The sequence below is a fragment of the Pseudochaenichthys georgianus genome, unplaced genomic scaffold (assembly GCF_902827115.2).
Source record: "Pseudochaenichthys georgianus unplaced genomic scaffold, fPseGeo1.2 scaffold_223_arrow_ctg1, whole genome shotgun sequence".
Lineage (NCBI taxonomy): Eukaryota > Metazoa > Chordata > Actinopteri > Perciformes > Channichthyidae > Pseudochaenichthys > Pseudochaenichthys georgianus.
In genome coordinates, this window is record NW_027262869.1 from 472,143 (window position 1) to 491,743 (window position 19,601).

The 19,601-nt window shown below is 42.5% G+C and overlaps 1 protein-coding gene, 1 long non-coding RNA gene and 1 pseudogene across 2 annotated transcripts in view; 1 reads left to right on the forward strand and 2 right to left on the reverse strand.

The window, feature by feature from the left end:
• LOC117441960 (uncharacterized) overlaps positions 1-19,601 on the forward strand; it is a 605,495-nt gene that overhangs the window by 443,471 nt on the left and 142,423 nt on the right.
• The window catches only part of LOC117441961 (zinc finger protein 721-like), a 143,217-nt pseudogene that overhangs the window by 5,205 nt on the left and 118,411 nt on the right, over positions 1-19,601 (reverse strand).
• Positions 10,462-12,339, reverse strand: LOC139433346 (uncharacterized). Its single transcript, XR_011642866.1, has 3 exons — positions 12,184-12,339; positions 11,828-11,924; positions 10,462-11,499 (listed from the first exon to the last, which is right to left on the reverse strand). It is a non-coding gene; the product is annotated as an uncharacterized lncRNA (long non-coding RNA).

Consider the following 19,601-nt stretch of genomic DNA (forward strand, 5'->3'; position numbering starts at 1 on the left):
ATGAGTGCGTATTGTACATTTTGTATTTATTATCATGACTTGCTCCTATCTGCATCAGCCTAAAGTCCACCGTGTAAAGGTCTTCAATGACATCCACTTATGGCGCATTTCCACTGCAGGGCCTCGCACGGCTTAGTACGGTATCGTTAGGCCTTGGTAGGCCAGGCTCACTTTATGCTGCGTTTCCAATACAGTTTAGGAACTGGGGCAGTAACTATAGTAACGCAGTCTAGGCGGAGCCGCGACGTCATCTTCAATGTGTGTCACTACCCGATCTGCAGCCCTGCCCCATCTGCAGTGCGCATGTGCGAGATGGTCCGCCATATTTGACAACTCCATACGGCAACTCTAATGGGACATTTGACACAGTGGCGTTTGGCAAAGCAGAAAAAGAACACTCAAAAAAAACCCACAATATTAATCTGAACGAGAGAGACGAGTTATTGTTATTACAACGTGACTTCACTATTATTGAGCAACTCCTTTTGTTGGGTCATTGTATTGGGTTAAGTGCATTGTCAGAATAAGTGAGAAATGGATGTAACTTCTGTTGGACAGCCATCATACATGCTGAAGAAATATTGACTGAATGTATGCAATATGTATGGCATTCATAATATATATCTAATTACATTAACTGTGAATGTCCTTCATTTTATTTCAAATCACAAAATATTTTAATAAAGATATTTGAGAGTTCATGACTCGCGCATGCACGATGCAAATCGGGCAGCCGTCTAGACGTCAAATGTCCTATTAGAGTTTCCGTATGGAGTTGTCAAATATGGCGGAAGTTAAACAAGTACAAACCACAGACTGTCCGTGTCATGGCGAATACAGTCGCTGCTTTATTTATGTCTGCAGTGTGAGAACACGTTTTTAGAGAGTACTTGTGCATGGACAAGTGAGTTTGGCAATGTACTTGTCCGAATACGTTTTTCACTCGTCCAGAATGGACAAAAATCTGGGCCCCTGGAATCTTCTTCTTCGTCATCGTATTTTACATTTCCCCACGGTTTTTATGACACCGCTAACGTAAGTGAGCGGTAAGATTTCACTGCATCACACAAAGGGTTGGGTATCGTTTGGATTTTAACGATTCCGGTTCTGCTTTTCAATTCCGGTTATTTTCGGTTCCGGTTCTTTGAGAGGGTCAAAATAAGTCCCGTGACAAACTGGGAGAAAAATGTATTTATGAAAACATTAAGTCAGATCTGTATTCCTATTTACAAATCACTTCATGCTGTTGCATTTCTTACGGTTATTGAACAAAATTATATAAAAATCCTCTCTGCATTGTTTGGTTAGCTCCAAGTGGTGCAGTTTGAGAATGTACGATTGGCCCAGTCTCCTCTGATGCTACACTGCAGCCTGCTGGGAGACACAGTCCAACCACACATGTCCAACACATAGGCCTGATAATGATACATTATATTTATAGCCTATAGGCCTAGCACTTTCTAGAACTCAAAGACGCTTGCACGCATTCATTCACCCAGCTGCAGCTGCCCAGCTGCTCACTGTTTGGAAAAGTGAATACATAGTATTTTCATCTCAATAATGTACTTTCTATACCCTGCTTCATAAACAATACTGACATCCCTGCTCCTCCGAGTCTGGGGGTCAGGGGATGTGAGGACAGCGAGGACACAGATAGGGAGGCTGCTTCACTCCATAAAGGAGATGCATCAATATTAACAACTCAGGAGCTGACACGCTGAACAACCTTCATTACGTGTTAGAGGAAGACAGTCTGACAAAGATGAGGCTGTTAAACGGGCAGCGGATCTGCTGTGTGTAGAGAGAGAGAGAGAGAGAGAGAGAGAGAGAGAGAGAGAGAGGGAGAGGGAGGGTGAGAGAGAGAGAGAGAGAGAGAGGCCTCCTGTCCTCTCAACTCTTATTAATCCGGTACCGGACACTTGTTATGTGTTCCTGCTCTGAACCGAGTGTTGCTTCCCGACCCGCCCCGTCTAACTGCACAGAAAGCGGCGAGATGCATTTAGGAATCCACAAGCAGAACCCAAACTAACATTTCTAAACGAACAATGGCGGACACGTACAATTTGCGAATGAGTTCTGCCTTTTGTAACTGAATGTATCAATAACTTGTCAATACATCGGGGCCAAAAACGTCACTTGTCTGCCGGACAAGTCGATTGAAAGATCGACTTGTCCGATATTGTAAATAACACGTCCCGGACGGTGGGACGTGTTACCTGAGCTTACTTCCAAAAAGTTTTTCACGTTCTCAATTTTTTACGTTTAACGTTATATTCGTTCGGTACACACGTGTCCCGCACCCAATAATTCTGTCCGTCCGTCAGTCTGACTGACGGACAACTTCTCACTTAAAAAAAGAAGAAGAAATCTAGACCGCAAAAATAATTAAACAAGCGAGTACCTGTTTTTCCTGGCCAAGTACAGGTTCCTTGAACACAACACGAGCGTAAAATGTCTTCACGTGGTATATGTCTCGCCTGGAAGGAGTGCTGACAGAGAGCACCGGAACACCGCTCCAGCCCGTAACATATTGCAATACCCATCAGGAGCCGTACACACCGCAGTGTTTGCGTGGCTGTGTCTTCAGTTGTAAGCACAGTGGCGATCTGTTGTTGTTAGCATCTGGTTAGCTAGCTATGCTAACGAATTTAAAGCGCTTTTCTACAACCAGGTGGAAGAGACCTCTCTCCTGAGAGGCTCAAATAACCTCAGCTCAGTGAGGTTAAGGCACACCTTGATATGATCAATATAGTTATTAATGAGACTAAATACAAAAACAGGTATAAAATACTATATGATAGCAACAAAAAAGTTGTTAAAAATAACAAGAATAGAGTTTAAAAGGGGGGTGATTTGTAAAATATCCAAAAATAAAAAATATGCTTACAGTTCTGTTTCATATGGGTGTTGAGAGATGTATCCATAGATCTCTTCATGTTGCTCTCAAAGTGCACCAGATTGATGCTTTTAACTTCAATATTTAAAAAAAAAATCTTCCCGGTGGAGCATGCCCCCGGACCCCCCTAGAGGAGGTTAGGCCCCCCCCCCACACTTTAATCATGTTCACATGGATAGGATACTAAATACATTTGCACACATCTTGTGTCCATATCTTTCTGTTTTGGTGGTCATGCCACACCGTGCACGTGCATGCATACGTGAGTCATGGTGAGATATCTGGATTCAGAGGTTGCTTTTTCTTTGCACAGCATGAAAGAAAGGCCAAATGAATGGGCTGTGATTTTAGTTTTTTTAAGCAGAGGTTGAGTTCAATCATTTGTACGACCCTCGGAGGATGTTGTAAAAAATAATGAAAACCCTTGATTTTTAACTTAACATCTCTGTCTCCTATTGATCTGAGTATATTATAAAGAATAGCAGTTAATTGAAGCATTATCGCGCAGGCCTTTGTCAGATGGTTTATTACGCTGTTTTTGTTCTGCTTCGAACAGTTCTCTCTTTTTTCACCATACCTGTGTTTCATCACTGTAACCAATGAGCACCTGCATGTGTGTGAGAACGGCCCTGACTCCATGTCGGCCCAGATTTACAAACTCCTGGCAGGACAAGCTCGAGCTCAATTCTCACACTGAATTTTAAAAAGTGAGTGAGGGACTGCAATATAAGAGGGAAAGAAAGAGAAACTTTGAAACTGTTCAGTTGTTATGATGTGTAAAGACTGATGTTGTTCTATAATCGTCTGAAACTGTTAAGTCATGATGCGAAACGGTTAACAAAGAAAAAGGGAAACTCAAGCTGCTGCTGCTACACTTTATTTGATTTATCTCAAATTAAGCACTTTTAAGATGCACATATTTTCAAAAGCTGTTTTATTTATTTTCTCTATTTTATTTGTAAATGCAGCCCGAGAGGAACATTACACATATCCACAGTATTTACTGTATATCTGTATAGTTCAATGTTTTACATATTGTTGTTTTTGAATTGTACTTTCTTTATTTGATTGGCAGTCAGCTGCTGATTACATGCAGACGTTGATAAAGCTGCAGCTACTTCAATATATATCACACTAATTCATGAAGCAAGTTAGACATTTTGATGTTCCGGACCTTTGCATGGGGACATTTTCTCTAACTGGACCTCGTTGAGTTTTAGTTGAAGACCCCTGCCACAATATTATACAATTTCAATTGTGTTCTTCATCTCCCTTGTTTGTTCTTGCTTGTGTTTGCTCGCTTCATGCCTGCATAGCTATAGAAACACTTGAGTTGTTGGTCAAGACACTTTCCATGTGATGAAGGCAGATGCCTTCCAGATGGAAACAAGTAGAAAACATTACATTCAGTTGTAACTGCCCAAACAAACATTATGTACACTATTATGGCCCCTGTTCAAAATGTAATGTTTTCCGTTTCATGTTCATGTAAATAAAATCCAAATACAGAAAAAAGTTGTACAGATGTATTTTTGATCCTCACATATTAGTTTTCCGGTTAAAACCTCTGCACGATGCATGAGCTAAATACTAGACGGCCCCGGGCCATCGGGCAGTCCTTAATGTCGAGCCCTGCGTCACACCCCTAGTAGATGGCGCTCCGAGCTGAATAAGGGCGTCAAATGAAGGCAAGATGCCCGCCTGGCAGGAAACGCTGGAATTAGGAATATCTTGTGATGAAGTGCACACTGACCTGAGCTCCAGGGGCCTCCTTCTTCTCCTCCATGCTGCTCATCAGCTGTCCTGATGAAGACCACAGAGCTGCTTCATTATTCATATAATACAAATATTTAGATATAATTCATCATAATCTGTGTAGCAACTTACATTCTAACTTACAGCTCACAGTTAGTTCACTTTTATTTCATTAAAATGACTTTATTCACATAGAAAGTGACATTAATGGATGTTTGAACCACGGTTATAACGCTATCCGTGTGAAACTATCACTAAGTTAACACAGAAAGCAAACATTAGCTAGTGAGACTGTTTAATGTACACCATGTATACAGTATTTTCTGTATATTGTGTATTCTTTAGATACTCTAGTGATATGTGTCCTGTGTGTATACTTGCTGCTAATGCTTCATTTTGATTATCTTATTGCATATTTTAAATATGTTTAACTCGTGTAATGCCTGAAAACACTTCTGCTGGGACACAATCATTTCCCAATTTAAGATAAATCATTATTTAAATAAAGTACATCTATTTATCTAATGAGCTAAACCGTCGCTTAGCTTAGCGTTAGCAGCTAACTGAAGAACCCCATTCATTTCAATGGGAAAAATGCTACGTCGCAGTGAATGGAGATGCTAATAAGCTAGTTAGAGCATACATTTAAAACCATATCTATGGCAAAGAGCACCAACACAACAACTCTAACCGTCTTAAAGACAACTGGTGTAATAAATAACTAACATAAAGTCAGCTGAGCATTACAAATCAACTGTTACTCCCCAGAGCCGAACTGGAATTATTGTAGCTGTTAGCCGATAGCCGTTAGCTTTCAGACTGTAGCTGTTAGACTTTAGCTGTTAGACTGTAGCTGTTAGACTGTAGCTGTTAGACTGTAGCTGTTAGCCTTTATTTAAAGATAGATCGAGACTATTTTTGTCGCACATTTGAAAGTTTTTTTGTGAGTTTCTTTCTTCCAAGATTATAGCTGTTGTGTTAAATAAGATAACTTCTGATTCGTGATTAACTGTAAGCTAAGAGGTGTAAATACACTTAATGAAACCTCTGCAGGTGTTTAATCCACTCACCTCTTCTTTTCTCCTTCTTCTTCTCTCGTTTTGGCGAGAAGGGTCGAGCCGCGGCCAGTACACGGCGGTAGACGACACGCCCACCTGACACGACGGTCACTACTACGGTGGCTGAGAAGGGTCTAGCTACGGCCGCGGACAGTGGAGGTTGAACCAAGCCCCCAGGAGTGCGCCGGAGTCTTGTGGCCAAACGGCGGTACTACACTTCCTTTGTGGTCACTAACTCGTTGGATAATTTTTTTTAAACTAAATAAACTACCCAGTATGAACGTTCCCGGGTAGCAGTTCTCTTCCCTCCCTTCAATCTAACCCTTCCCTTCCCCCCATCCTAACCCTAACCACTCCCTACCTTTTTACCTAATCCTAATCTTCCTTCCTCCCTCCTAAACCCCAAAACCTCTCCTACTGTAAGAAATTAAAATCAATGTTTATACTACATGGGCTGTATGATGTAAATCTCGTCAATTCGCTTTTAACGGTGGTGCCTCTCAGCCACCGTATCAATCTAACCCTTCCCTTGCCCCCATCCTAACCCTAACCACTCCCTACCTTTTTACCTAACCTTAAGATAGGCATTTTCCACCGAGAATAACACGAAGGTCGGCCATCGTTGTTGATCACGTGGTCTATGAAGGTCTATGGGACGCCCTGCCCGTAGAAGCCTGACGGTCAAGGGGTCCGCTGTCCGCAATGAAGGTCTATGGGACGCCCTGCCCGTAGATGCCTGACGGGCAAGGGGTACCCTGCACGTAATATAGCGACGGGGAGGGACCCTGACAGAGCACGAGCCGTTACGAGGTGAGTGTAAACCGATGACAGAACGTTGCCGTAGAAAGTAATATCATCGTGTTTCTGTCACGGCACTGAAACACGTAAACAAGGCCAGATCAAGTTTCCCGTTAACCAACTCGTTCAATATCAAATCAAGATTCTGAGGAGAAAAGTCATCATTTGAGTTTTTACAAAGAGTAATAGTTCCTCTGAAGTGAAAGTTGTGATTGTCGTATCTTAACATCACGAATGATCAGAGGAGCCCGTAGACACAGGATTCATTATTATTCACTCGACTTTGTGACATCTTGTTTCAGAAGTTACTTATCTTTGCTGTATTATCATTTTCATTTGTATTCTATCTTTCACCCTGTTTTTAACTCTGACCGTTGCTGCTATAGAGCGGCGCGGGAACGAGTCCTGAAACCAGGAAGTGAGTCAGCATGGCTCCACTTCCTGTGCCCTGGTCTCAGAGCCAATGGGATCTCTCCATAGGAGTTAGGAAAGTATCTGAACTAAGGTCTGAGGTTGAGACGCGTTGAAGAGACGGATCACGTTTTGACAAAACGAGTCTGAAACAAGTCATTAAGTGCTTTTCACCAAATGTCCCCACACCACGCCGCTCCTCCGCTCCCTCCACTGGCTTCCGGTAACTGCTAGAATCCACTTCAAGACCCTGGTGCTTGCGTACCATGCTGCGAATGGATCAGGCCCTTCCTACATCCAGGACATGGTTAAACCGTGCACCCCAGCACGTGCACTCCGCTCTGCATCAGCCAGACGACTCGCTGCACCCGCACTGCGAGGGGGACCCAAGTTCCCATCAGCAGAAACACGTGGGTTTGCTATCCTGGCTCCAAGATGGTGGAATGAGCTCCCATTGACATCAGGACAGCAGAAAGCTCACATCAGAGATGGAGTACTCGAGTCGGACTTGAGTGCCGATTTTCGGGACTCGTGACTCGACTCGGACTTGGACTCGTGAATTCTCGCACAGGATGACTTGGACTCGGACTCGGACTCGTGAATTCCCCCCCCCCACGATGACTCGGACTCGACTCGTACATTGACGCTCCGACTTGGACTCGGACTCGAGCACATTTTCTCTGGAGTCTGATGTCCTCTATCCTGTATGGCGAGTTCACGTACTGGGCCCTGCTGTTCCAGTCTAGAGATGTCTACAGACACACCCCGCATCGTGCTGTATGCTTTCACACATTCTGCTTCCACATTGGAAAAGAGCAAAATGCTCGTTATGTGGAAACAATATAGAAGACAAGGCTCCGTAACACATTACTCTAAGGATCGAGTTCAGACATATAGGCTGTCTTGAACACTATCATCAGAGTAACGTGATCTAATAAATAAATAAAGAGTCAGCCATAACACGAAAGCACATGGCTACTTAACATGCATAATGACATCATTTTGCATGCTAAGTAGCCATGTGCTTTCTGGGGCTAAATCTTTATCGGTAAACTGATTTAACCCGTAAAAGTTCCTTCAAAATAAGAGTCCCGATCTTATTACTATCAAAATAAAAGTGCAAAACGAAAACTTTACCATAGGAAAATATTGGCATACAAATATAATCACTTCTCTAAAAGGTAACTCATTTTAAATATAGTTTATTTATATATAATAATAATATTAATATTAGAAATAAGCTTTATATTTGTATAGCACCTATTACAAGAATTGTAGCCAAACTCGCTTCACAGCAGTTCAATAGACAGGATAACAGCAAGGTAGAGGAGCAGCTACATTTCAAAACATATATCCACGAAGATTAATACATGAAGACTTGTGACTCGGACTTGACTTGGACTCTTCTTAAGTGACTCGGAATTGGACTCGGACTCGAGCACAGGTAATGATGACTCGGACTTGACTTGGACTCTTCTTAAGTGACTCGGAATTGGACTCGACTACGACTCTCCCTTGGTGACTCGGACTTGGACTCGGACTCGAAGAGTGGTGACTCGAGGGTGACTTGGACTCGTGAATTGGTGACTTGACTACAACACTGGTGTGGCTGCGCAGATAGTGTACCCATGCTAGGGTGTGATGATGACACATGCACACACCAACACCAAGAGAAAGAGAAAAGCAGACGGTGCACGTTTCCCTCTCCGTGTGGACTTGTAGTTCTTTGTGTCTGTATGGTGGTTTGCGTTCAGGCAGGCACACGGGGTTTCAATAGGCTCAGCTACTGTGGTGAACAATTGGATGCAAAGGCGGTAATCTTGCCATTAATGTATACCAACATGTAGTATGTGCAGTATGTCCAATTCTGCCATGTTTGGAGTTGCCCGAAATAAATGTGTATATCCGAGAAGGATCATTAATTAAATGAATGATTAATAAAGGCTTTCCTTGTGATTCTGCTCGTATGTGATCTCATATAGTGGATCATTGTAGTGCTTCATAGGCCCAGATGAAACTACAATTGAAACGATATTGTTGGCAACATGTATTCTTTATGGAACACAAACAAATCCATGAAACTCTGAGACAAAGACACCAGGTCAATATTGGAACAAAGAAGATGATACAGAAAAGATGGATGGAATCCTAGGTAAAGTATCACAGAATCAACATACGAAATATAACATGGTCAGCTCTAAATGTGAGCATGTGACCTAGCAACCACACATACAAATGCATTCCTCGTATACAACCCCCCCCCCCAAGGTTAGTCACATTGCACATACCCCAACTATCTTATCTGCACTCGATTCGTCTACCTGATCGGCCTCATCCTTCAGAGATGTAATATGTCCAATCGGCAAAGTGCCTTGCAAAATAACAAAACGGTTTCTCATTAGGCCAATCACACGCTCAATATGAATTCTGAGCGATGACCGTTTCCTCAAGGATTCAAGGTCTTTGGCTGGTCATTGCCTCTGCCCTTTAGTGAACGCTGGTGTGAGCAGCTCTCCACCAGCAATACCCGCAAACTCTCCCTTCACCGTAACCCCCTATCCGCTAGAACCTGGTCACCCGGGTGATGGTCACATGCAGTCAAGAATCCGCTTTGATGTACTATGTCCACATCGCTCGCCCTCCCACCCCAGGCATCAGACAGAAAACAATAGCCGCTTTCACACCGCAGGACTTGCGGTACTTTAGTGCCGGCACTAAAGTACCACTAAAGTACCACGGCACTAAATCCGCCAGGGGGTTAGTGCCAATCGCATTCACACCGCAGTACTTTCCCTGAGGCACGATTACGCTGACGTCACTTCGTCTTCTTCTTCTCTGGGTTTACTGGCAGGCCGCAAAACCACTTCACGGCGAGTACAACAAAAAAACGAGAGAAGAAGAACTACACGGGGGAGGGGGTATAAAGCTCACCCGCTGTATGAGGCGTTTGTTTACTTTCAGACCTCAGACATGATGGAGTTCAATGAGCTTGTTGTCTTTGTGCTCATGTTATACAGCTTTGTAACTGGGTTATTGCAGCCAACTAGGGATTTGACCCACTCGTCGGATGCTGTAAGTGCAATGCTGGTTCGGAGTCGAAGGCGTACCATAACGAGTATTTCAACCGCAAAGGCTGGCACTCGCTCGTCCTGCAGGGTGTTGTGGATGCTAGGGGCCTCTTTTGGAGTGTTTTTGTTGGCTTACCAGGTAGCATGCATGATAGCAGAGTGTTCAGCATGTCCTCACTGGTTAGTTTTGTGGATAGGGGTGGTCTACTTCCTCATGTAACAAGGAATATTGGGGGACATGATGTGGGTTACTATATCCTTGGGGACTCAGCCTACCCCCTGCAAAGATGGCTGATGAAACCTTTCCAGGACAATGGAAGGCTTTGTACAGTGCATTTGGTTCTCTCTTTTATTTACCACATTCAAGACAGGCACAATTACAATAGTGCAGACACACCTTTGTGCAAAGAAAATATGTCAGTATCAAAACAGTGTGGCAATATAATAAACTGCCAGGTGTCATATGCACATTAAATAGGCTCAGCAGTTAACACACCTTTATTATATATCCTCCTGAGAGGAACTCGGTACACTAACTCCTAAGATGTTCCCTTACTATAATTAATTAAAATATTGAACTCACAACACTGGTAATTACAAACTTAACCATTTCTCTTTCAATAAATAGTGCTTGTGTTGATGGACGCCGTTTTGAAATACAATGAAATTATCTATTTCAAAGCCACATTGTGGGTGGGACACAACTAAAGCTTCGCCAGTTTATAACCGATGAAACATGATGGTATCAGAATAATCACTTACATGTGATTTATAGGATGCTACACAGGTCACTGTAAAGATAGTGTCAGAGGAGAAATAAGCAAGATACATTATCTGTTAAATCGCCATGGAGGTTATCTTTTATTTATCAGCAGCAGATCAATAAGTGTCAGTATCAAAACATAACACTGGCAAATACAATAGGTAGGCTCAGCAGACAGACCGTAGTGCAAAGTTAAAGTGTCACATGATTATCTACTAAATAGTGAATTCAGCATCAACTTCACCTGATGAAGTTCAAAACAATGTAACAGACACACCTTAGTGCAAGTTAGCTGTCAGTATTAAAAAACAGTGGCAATATATACATAATAACAATAGAAAATCAACTTCAATAAAATGTACCCAAAAAAAATACACTTATAACAAATATATAAAAATAGCACTGTAAGAGTTGAACTGTGGGCTAAGCCCTGAATGTTTCCATGTCCAGGAAACACCGCTGTGTGTCAATACTACAGGGAGGAAGGCCTGTTTGACTTCACTAGCTCTGAAAGCACTCCCAGAAACCCCTGCTGAAAAGCCTTTTGTTGCTCCATTTGCTGTGCCAAGACTGCGTCCCGTTCATCCTGGCGCTCCATCATCGCAATCACCCTGTCCTCTGTTTCCTGGGCCTTGTGTAAAAGCACCATCTGGTCCTCGTGCATCGCCTTGCTGGCCATGGCACGCCTGTCCTCCATAGTCTCGATGGTGGCAAAGAAGTTCTCATCATGTGTGTCCTGTGCGCGCTTTCCTAAGAGGAAACATTATTTAATCACCATGTAGTTTTACAGGCAGAAGGGACACGGTCAGGCTGTTAGGGCTATTCCGACTGATAGGGTTAGGCACAGACACACACACACACACACACACACACACACACACGAGAGACACACGTTACGTTTTCTTACCGGAAGTCATGTGACCTAGCCCGGATGTTTACAATTTTGTGAGCGTAAAATGGGCGCGAAAAGTGTAAACGCCTGCCTAGGCAAACACGTTTTCCACGGTGTTTCATAATTCATAATTGTACCATGAAGGAAGTAAACGTGATTGTGAAGCTACAGTGTGTGTGAACGTACTTTTGCGTTTGGTTGATGGAAAGGGAGACGAGCAACGGCTGCTGTTGCGATCGGGAAAGTCCACTCGTTTCCAATCCAGCGAGTTGTCCCGCCTCGCCTGAAACAAACAAATGTAGTGCCATGAGTTAGTGAAGCACATTACAGAAAACACTGCCCACTTATTCACAAGTCAAAACGTTTTCATGGCGGCCGAGAATAGCTAGTTAGATGTTATGTTATTAGCCAGCTCAGGGCCGGCTAACAGTGTTAGCCAGTTCAGCCTGCTCATGGCTACCTCGATCTACTGAGCAAATAAAAGTACATCTGAGACCAGTAATGTGCATATTAAAAACCCCAGTACAAGTAGTTTATTTTACCTTCGTCGTTGTCGTCGTTGCTCACTTCACAGCCGACTGAATCCGCCGTTTCAGCGAGCTCCCACAGCAGCGTGCCCGAGTCGATGGTCATTTCAAGTAGCTTTTGCGAACATCGCTCAAAACATTTAGAGTTGGGAACTGCTTTTTGTAGAAGCTGCTGCATCCCTGCATCTGAGTAAATTGACAGAAGCGCCGACACGTCCTCATCATTCCACCGCTCCGGTGCTGTACGTGTTGTCATAACTGCTTTCAAGTACAAACAACCTACTCGCTCAGGTGTGGATGTGGTTTTGTAGCGAGGGAAAAAATGGCTGCCTAACAAAACAAATTCAGAGTCTAACGGGGCGTGGTTTGCAATTCGCCCAGCCAATAGAAATAGAATAGAAATTGGCACTCTTTTGTCACCAGGTTCGTACCACCTCTCTAGCAGGGACTAAAAAGTACCAAAAGAGTTCCCGGCACTGAGTAGTCCCGGCGGTGTGAACGCGACATTATTGGTACTAACGGAACTAAAGTACCAGGGAAAGTCCTGCGGTGTGAACGCGGCTCTTCTTCTCCTCTCGGTTTTGGGCGGATTGTAAAGAACTTTAAAGGTGCATCTTCTTCTTCTCTCGTTTTCTTCTTCTTCTTCTCTCGTTTTCTTCTTCTTCTTCTTCTTCTTTCGTGTTTATTGGCGGTTGGCAAACCAACTTGTAGGTGCATTACCGCCACCAACTGGACTGGAGTGTGGACAAGAGACTATGCAGAAAACAAGAAACAAAAGAAATAAAACAAAGAACCAAAACTCTAGATAATTTTAAATGTATCAATTTCTCTTAGACACATAATAATCTCACAATATATATTGCCTGATGTTTTCCCTAACAGCCCTGATAGCGACAAGTCATGGAATGTTGCTTTCTTCAGTGTCTGGAAAAGCACATTTCTCTGAGTACTATATTTCCTGCAAAGCAGTAAAACATGCTCAACAGTTTCTGGCTGGCTGCAGTGTACACACTTTCCGGTTGGATGCTTTCCTATTATACTTAAAGTATGATTGAGACCTGTATGACCTATTCTCATCCCAGAAATGAAAAAGTGATGCTGTTAGATGCTCGAGAATTATTGTTACGGAAACAGAGGGGTTTTAGGTTGCCATAAGGCTGTTGACGAGGTGGAGAGAGAGATATTGAGCGAGGCAGAGTGCGTGTGCACAGTCTGCTTGCGCACAGAGCAGGAGTTTGTGAGAGAGCCGGCTTGAGTCAATTTCTCTGATGTCTTCTAATGTGCCTGCATCTGGCGCTGAGTTGCCATATTCCTTTCATGAACCACTTCCTGATATCCATTGTTGCAGATAAATATAAATTATATTAGCCAAACTAACCTAGCAAGGTAAACTGACAGGCTGTGCCGCATCTCACTCAAAACCCCACACGACTCAACCCAGCGAAAAACCAGTCTCTCGCGCAGCCTTTCATTCGGAATTTCATAGCAAAATAAAAAAAAAGATATTAAACTAATCTTTCAACATATTTTCAACTAAAATAAATATTAGGAAAAAGCCCTACAAATAACAATAAACATAACAATAAAACAATTAAAACAGCGGGCCCAAATCCTGGATGCACTTCTCTTCCAATACTATTGCAATATTGCCTCCAAAAAGTGTGTTTCTGCGTTCTTATTGTTCTCCTCACTACAGCCTGGGCCCTTTCACCCTGATTCAAAGCTTCCTGAGAATGGAGTTGTTTGAGTTGCCTGAATGCTTTATTCCTGTCTTTAATGGATTCACTGCATTCACCATTCCACCAGGGTACACCCTTGGTGCGCCTAACTCCTGCACTTTCTGGAATTGTTTCTTTAGCTGAATGAATGATAACCTTAACCAGCTCATCATTGCATTTATTTATATCATCATCATTTTCCTCTTGAAGTGTTTTACATCTATTCGTACTTACAGCTTGGAAGGCATCCCAATCAGCCTTTCCCAGTTTCCATCTAGGACTTTTCTTGTCCTTTTCAAACCTTATGTTGGTCCCAACTTTAGTCATTACCGGATAATGATCGCTGCCCACTGTAGTATGCTTCACCACATTCCATGTACTTATACCTGCTAAAGCACTAGATACAAATGTCGAGTACTGTTTCTATATTCTTCGTGCAATTATATCGTGTTCCTTCTCCAGTGTTAATGCACACTAGCCCGAGGTCATCTATACATTCCTCAACTACTGCCCCATTTGCATCTGTGCTCCTGCTTCCCCATAGCGAGCTATGTGAGTTAAAACCCCCACACCATATTACTTTGTCTTGCAGTGAACCCCCAGCATCCTCTAATACACTTTGATCTAATTTCCCACATTATAATAATTCACTATATCTATAGGTCCTCTATCATTCCATACCCTTATAACTATTGCTTCATGATCTGTACCTACATGCATAACTTTGTAGCTTATCCCACTCTGTATGAATGTTGCGACTCCTCCCCCTCTGCCAGAGTCCCTATCTCGTCTCGCTGCAGGATATCCCTTCACAATAAAATCCAGTTGTGCTTTCAGCCATGTTTCCTGAATACAAAGAACATTAGGTTTCTCTCCCAGGTTGTCAATATATTTGTTGAACTCTTGTCCATTTGCAATTAAACTTCTAGCATTCCACTGCAGTACAATTACCACCACCAGGATGATCCAGTCCATGTCTGAGGTTGTTGGACGTCATCATCTAGGATATCTTTCACGTGTCCCCAGTGCATCCCTTTCACATCAAGGTACTTTTCAGATGATTTGACAATTAAATTGGCTTTAGTCTGCGCTGAACAGTTGATCATCTCTGCCATAAACAGTACAAACTCTCTTCTACTCACTATCAGAGTGTCCTCCTTCAACTTAACTTCCTGCCTCGTCACTTCCCTCTGCCATCTCTCGTCCAGTCACAGTCCAGTGTTGCCACCACCCCCTCTACCGCTCTACCGCAGACCGGAAGTTTACAAGCGCACGCTCAATGAACTGGAAATGGAAATACGTCATCCCGTGCAACTAGCCTATTGTAGTGGATTACATATTAACACATGTGAGTGTGAGGGTCCAGAGTCAGAGACCCGCCCCCTGCTTCCTGTCTGTTGCTCAGCAACATGGACATGTTCCACTCTGACACAACGTCTGCTTCCTTCTCATCATTACTCTTCTTTCCTGAGAAGCGATCAACGTCTCTGGGAGGGGACAGACTTTGGCACTAAGATGGAGTTGTAGAGATATACAACTTGAATTGTGTGAATTTAAAGATTAGGTTCCTGTTTTAAGGTCCAAGCGAGGGGGGGTGTCTTTGTTTGCGTCACCAAATCTACTTTCAGTCTTTTTGCATCTTTTTAACACTTGTTCTGTATTCATGTGATCGTTCTAAGTCGTCTGTTTTGATCCCCTTTTAGTCCTTTTGCTTTCTAAGTGGTTGCTTTGTGTATGTTTCAGTACTTCCTCCTCTCCTTGCAGTAACTCAGCTTCTCTCTGATGTTTCTTTAGTCATTTGATCATGGCTGTGGGAAGGGGGGGTGCTGAGGGGGCTGCAGCACCCCCACCTGCTGGTGGAGAGTTGTAACTGCAACGCCAAAAAGTTCACTGATCAAATCAATACAAAGGTTTTATTTTGAGTGTGTTTGAGTTAGCATTTCAGTGTAAGCAGTCTCTAAAAAGCTTCACGATAAGAGAAAGGGATCATGCAGTGTGCTTCTTCTGTTGCTCTGCTATAGAAAAGAAGCTCGTCAGCGCAAGATCAGGGATGGGAGTTTTGTGAAAGCACGGTTTAAGAACTGGCGAAAGGCAGAGGAAACATTTAGGGAGCATGAGAAGTCCCATCAACACACAGGCCGTCAACAAGCTGGCAGCATGACAACGAACACCGATGAACGCGCTGCTCTCACAAGCTGCTGCTGAAGACCAAATGACTGCATTTAGTGTGACGCTATTATACCGGACCCTCCCTCCACGCAGATCACGCAGATCACGCAGATCACGCAGACTGCGTGGGGCCTCGTTCTGCGGATGGAGCCTCATCTGAAGCGCAAACGCAGTGGAGGCGCCACAGTTTCACCGCTGCTGTGATTGTTGTTCATTCATTTAAGTCTTTGTGCATCTTGTTGTGATCCAGAAACAGAGAGGAATCAATAAAACACAGATATAGCTGATCAGTCATTATTATTTAGTTTAGTCTCATGACATCCTTAGGATTAGTCAACTAACAAAGGTGAAGTGTTTTTATAACCTGAGGCCTTCTCTGAACTTCCTCTACCCTCGGTGTCAGCTCACTTCAAATGAACACATCTATTGATAACTCAGAAGGACCATCGTCTCTCTAACTGTGTGCGCCCCAGCTCAGTAACACACATCATATAGCTCAGCATGTGACCTTAATGAATATCAGAAATATGCTGTATTAAACATTCTGCTATAACACTCTTTTTAAAGACACCTTTCTTTCTATATGGTCTCCAGAGTGTGTTCCAACCCACTCTCACAAAAAAACGTGTAATAACTACTTTGGTCCACTACGTAGGACGTAGTATTTCTACAAAAACGCCTCTGAAATTGTAAAATGCCTACGTTTGTTTTCACCATTCATTCCAATGGCTGCGTCTATGTCACGTGATCTTCACATTTCTCCCTGCAGAAGAAAAAATTTGCTTTTGAGAATATTACACCGGGAAGTAAGTATTCTCTCCGCTTCGCTTGACAAACCCCGTGATAGTCAAGCTCTGTGATTGGAGAGTGTGCCGAGCGTCGAACAGCACTTGAAATGGGATGGAACCACGGCAGACTGTCCAAAACTGGATTTGAACGGGTCCACCGCGTCCCCCCCTCCCCTCCCCTCCCCCACCCCGTCCCCAGAACTACACATGCTGGCTATTCTGTTTCGCAACATGTTCTCTATGGCACGTCTCTACTGGGAGTTGTAGTTTTAAAAGACGTTTTCGTATTTCCCATAATAAGAAGTTGCCAGTATCAAACTGTGTACATCCCTGGAGGTTTAGGGGACAGGAAACACTCACATTTAAAACATATAATTAATAAATGGGTGAAAATTGCTTGTGCCCATTATGGGCAGCATTAATATATATACCCACACGCCAGCTAAGGTCAGAAGAGCTTTATTTAACATCCGGTCTTATGTGTGTGACCCCTGTGATAACATTACATTACATTAATTGATAAGCCTGAAACATGCACTTGTCAAGGTTCAGAGGCACATTGTGCAAATATGGCAGTAGCCATCGATCATCTTAAGATAAGATGTACTTTATTGATCCCAAGTTGGAAACATTTGCGTTACATCAGCATGTGTAACTATTAGTAGAGAATAACGAGTAATGAATATACTTTATAGGGATTCTATTAATATCTAATAATAAAAATAATGAAATTCAATAACATGCTTTAACCACCAGGTGTCCCTTTATATCAGCTGTGCACCTTTATGGTGTAAATACAGCCTATCTACCAATTGGATCAAATATAAAAGTGAGCCGAATTACGCATTACGTATTGTGTGAAAAGAAATGTAAGATGTTGTTTAATGGCTGATATATTTATGATCCACGTCACGTTTCCAGTGTTGGCGGCAGTTCCTCATGTTTGTCTTCTCATCAGGGCTCTATAAATAAAGAACTACGGCAGATATGTAATATGTAATGCAGCCGAACCGTGTATTACAATGCCGTTATGTGATGACTTTCAAAGAGAAAAGCAAGCACACTCGGAATAAAGTGTTTTCGGTCTGTTTCCGGTATTTGTTAATGACGATGTGCTCTGAGATGTGAGACTGGAATTGCACAGGGGAAAATAACGTATCTTTAGATGCGGATTTTGTTAAACTAATATGTTTGCGCTGTGGACCAACACTATACTTTGACGGGGAAGGAGGTAGCAATAAAGATAACACCATTAAACAGTTACACAACATAACAGAAATAATATCGATAGCAGCGTCCCTAGCAACCACCTTGGTGACAATGAAAACATTGTATAGACACCATTTCCTGAAGTAATCTTCATAATAACTAGCAAACTAAAGATCATGTGCATCCACTGCACACATCATCTGAAATAACAACTCATATTTCTCTACTGCAGCCAGCCAGAAACAGCTGAGCATGCTTTACTGCTTTGCAGGAAATATAGTACTCAGAGAAATGTGCTTTTCCAGACACTGAAGAAAGCAACATTCCATGACTTGTCGCTATCAGGGCTGTTAGGGAAAACATCAGGCAATATATATTGTGAGATTATTACGTTTCTAAGAGAAATTGATACATTTAAAATAATCTAGAGTTTTGGTTCTTTGTTTTGTTTGTTTTGTTTCTTGTTTTCTGCATAGTCTCTTGTCCACACTCCAGTCCAGTTGGTGGCGGTAATGCACCTACAAGTTGGTTTGCCAACCGCCAATAAACACGGAAGAAGAAGAAGAAAACGAGAGAAGAAGAAGAAGAAGAAGAAAACGAGAGAAGAAGAAGAAGGACAAAAGAAGGACAAAAGAAGAGGTGAGTGGATTTAACACATGCAGAGGTTTCATTAAGTGTATTTACTATGTACACTTCTTAATTTACAGTTAATCACGAATCAGAAGTTATCTTATTTAACACAACAGCTGTAATCTTGGAAGAAAGAAACTCACAAAAAACGTTCCAGTTCGGCTCTGGGGAGTAACAGTTCATTTGTAATGCTCAGCTGACTTTATGTTAGTTATGTATTACACCAGTTGTCTTTAAGACGGTTTGAGTTGTTGTGTTGGTGCTCTTTACCATAGATATGGTTTTAAATGTATGCTAACTAGCTTATTAGCATCGCCATTCACCACTGCGGTCAACTCAGCCGTCTCCGTCTCTGGTCAAATGAGCAGCGCTTCATTTTTGTAGTGCGCGATTAATAGCGTATTTACGGTAATCGCCGAGAAGTGGCGCTGACGGTAGTAGTGCTTATATGCTATATTTGATCAATCAATCAATGATATTTGATGAGGGATACAATAATTTTTAGCCATAAGTTCTTAATAAAATTGGTACTGTTGGACTCAGTACATCTTAGACTACTACCACAAATACAATCAAGTACTTTTACTGTGTACTATTTGAGTAATACTCTGTCAAACTCCCCTCCAGAGTACAATAATGCATGTTTTCCTGCCCTTTTTGATGAGATACAATCATTTTTTGCAATGAGTTCTTAATAAAATCGGTTATGCTGAATTCTGTACTACTTGGACCTCTACCACGAGTACAATCAAGCACTTTTACTGTGTACTTTTTGAGTAATACTTGTTTAAACTCCTGTCCTGAGTACAATAATGCATGTTTTCTGCCATCTTTGATGAGCGATACAATTATTTTGTGCAATAAGTTCTTAATGAAATTGGTACTGTTGGATTCAGTACTACTTGGACTAGTAGCACAA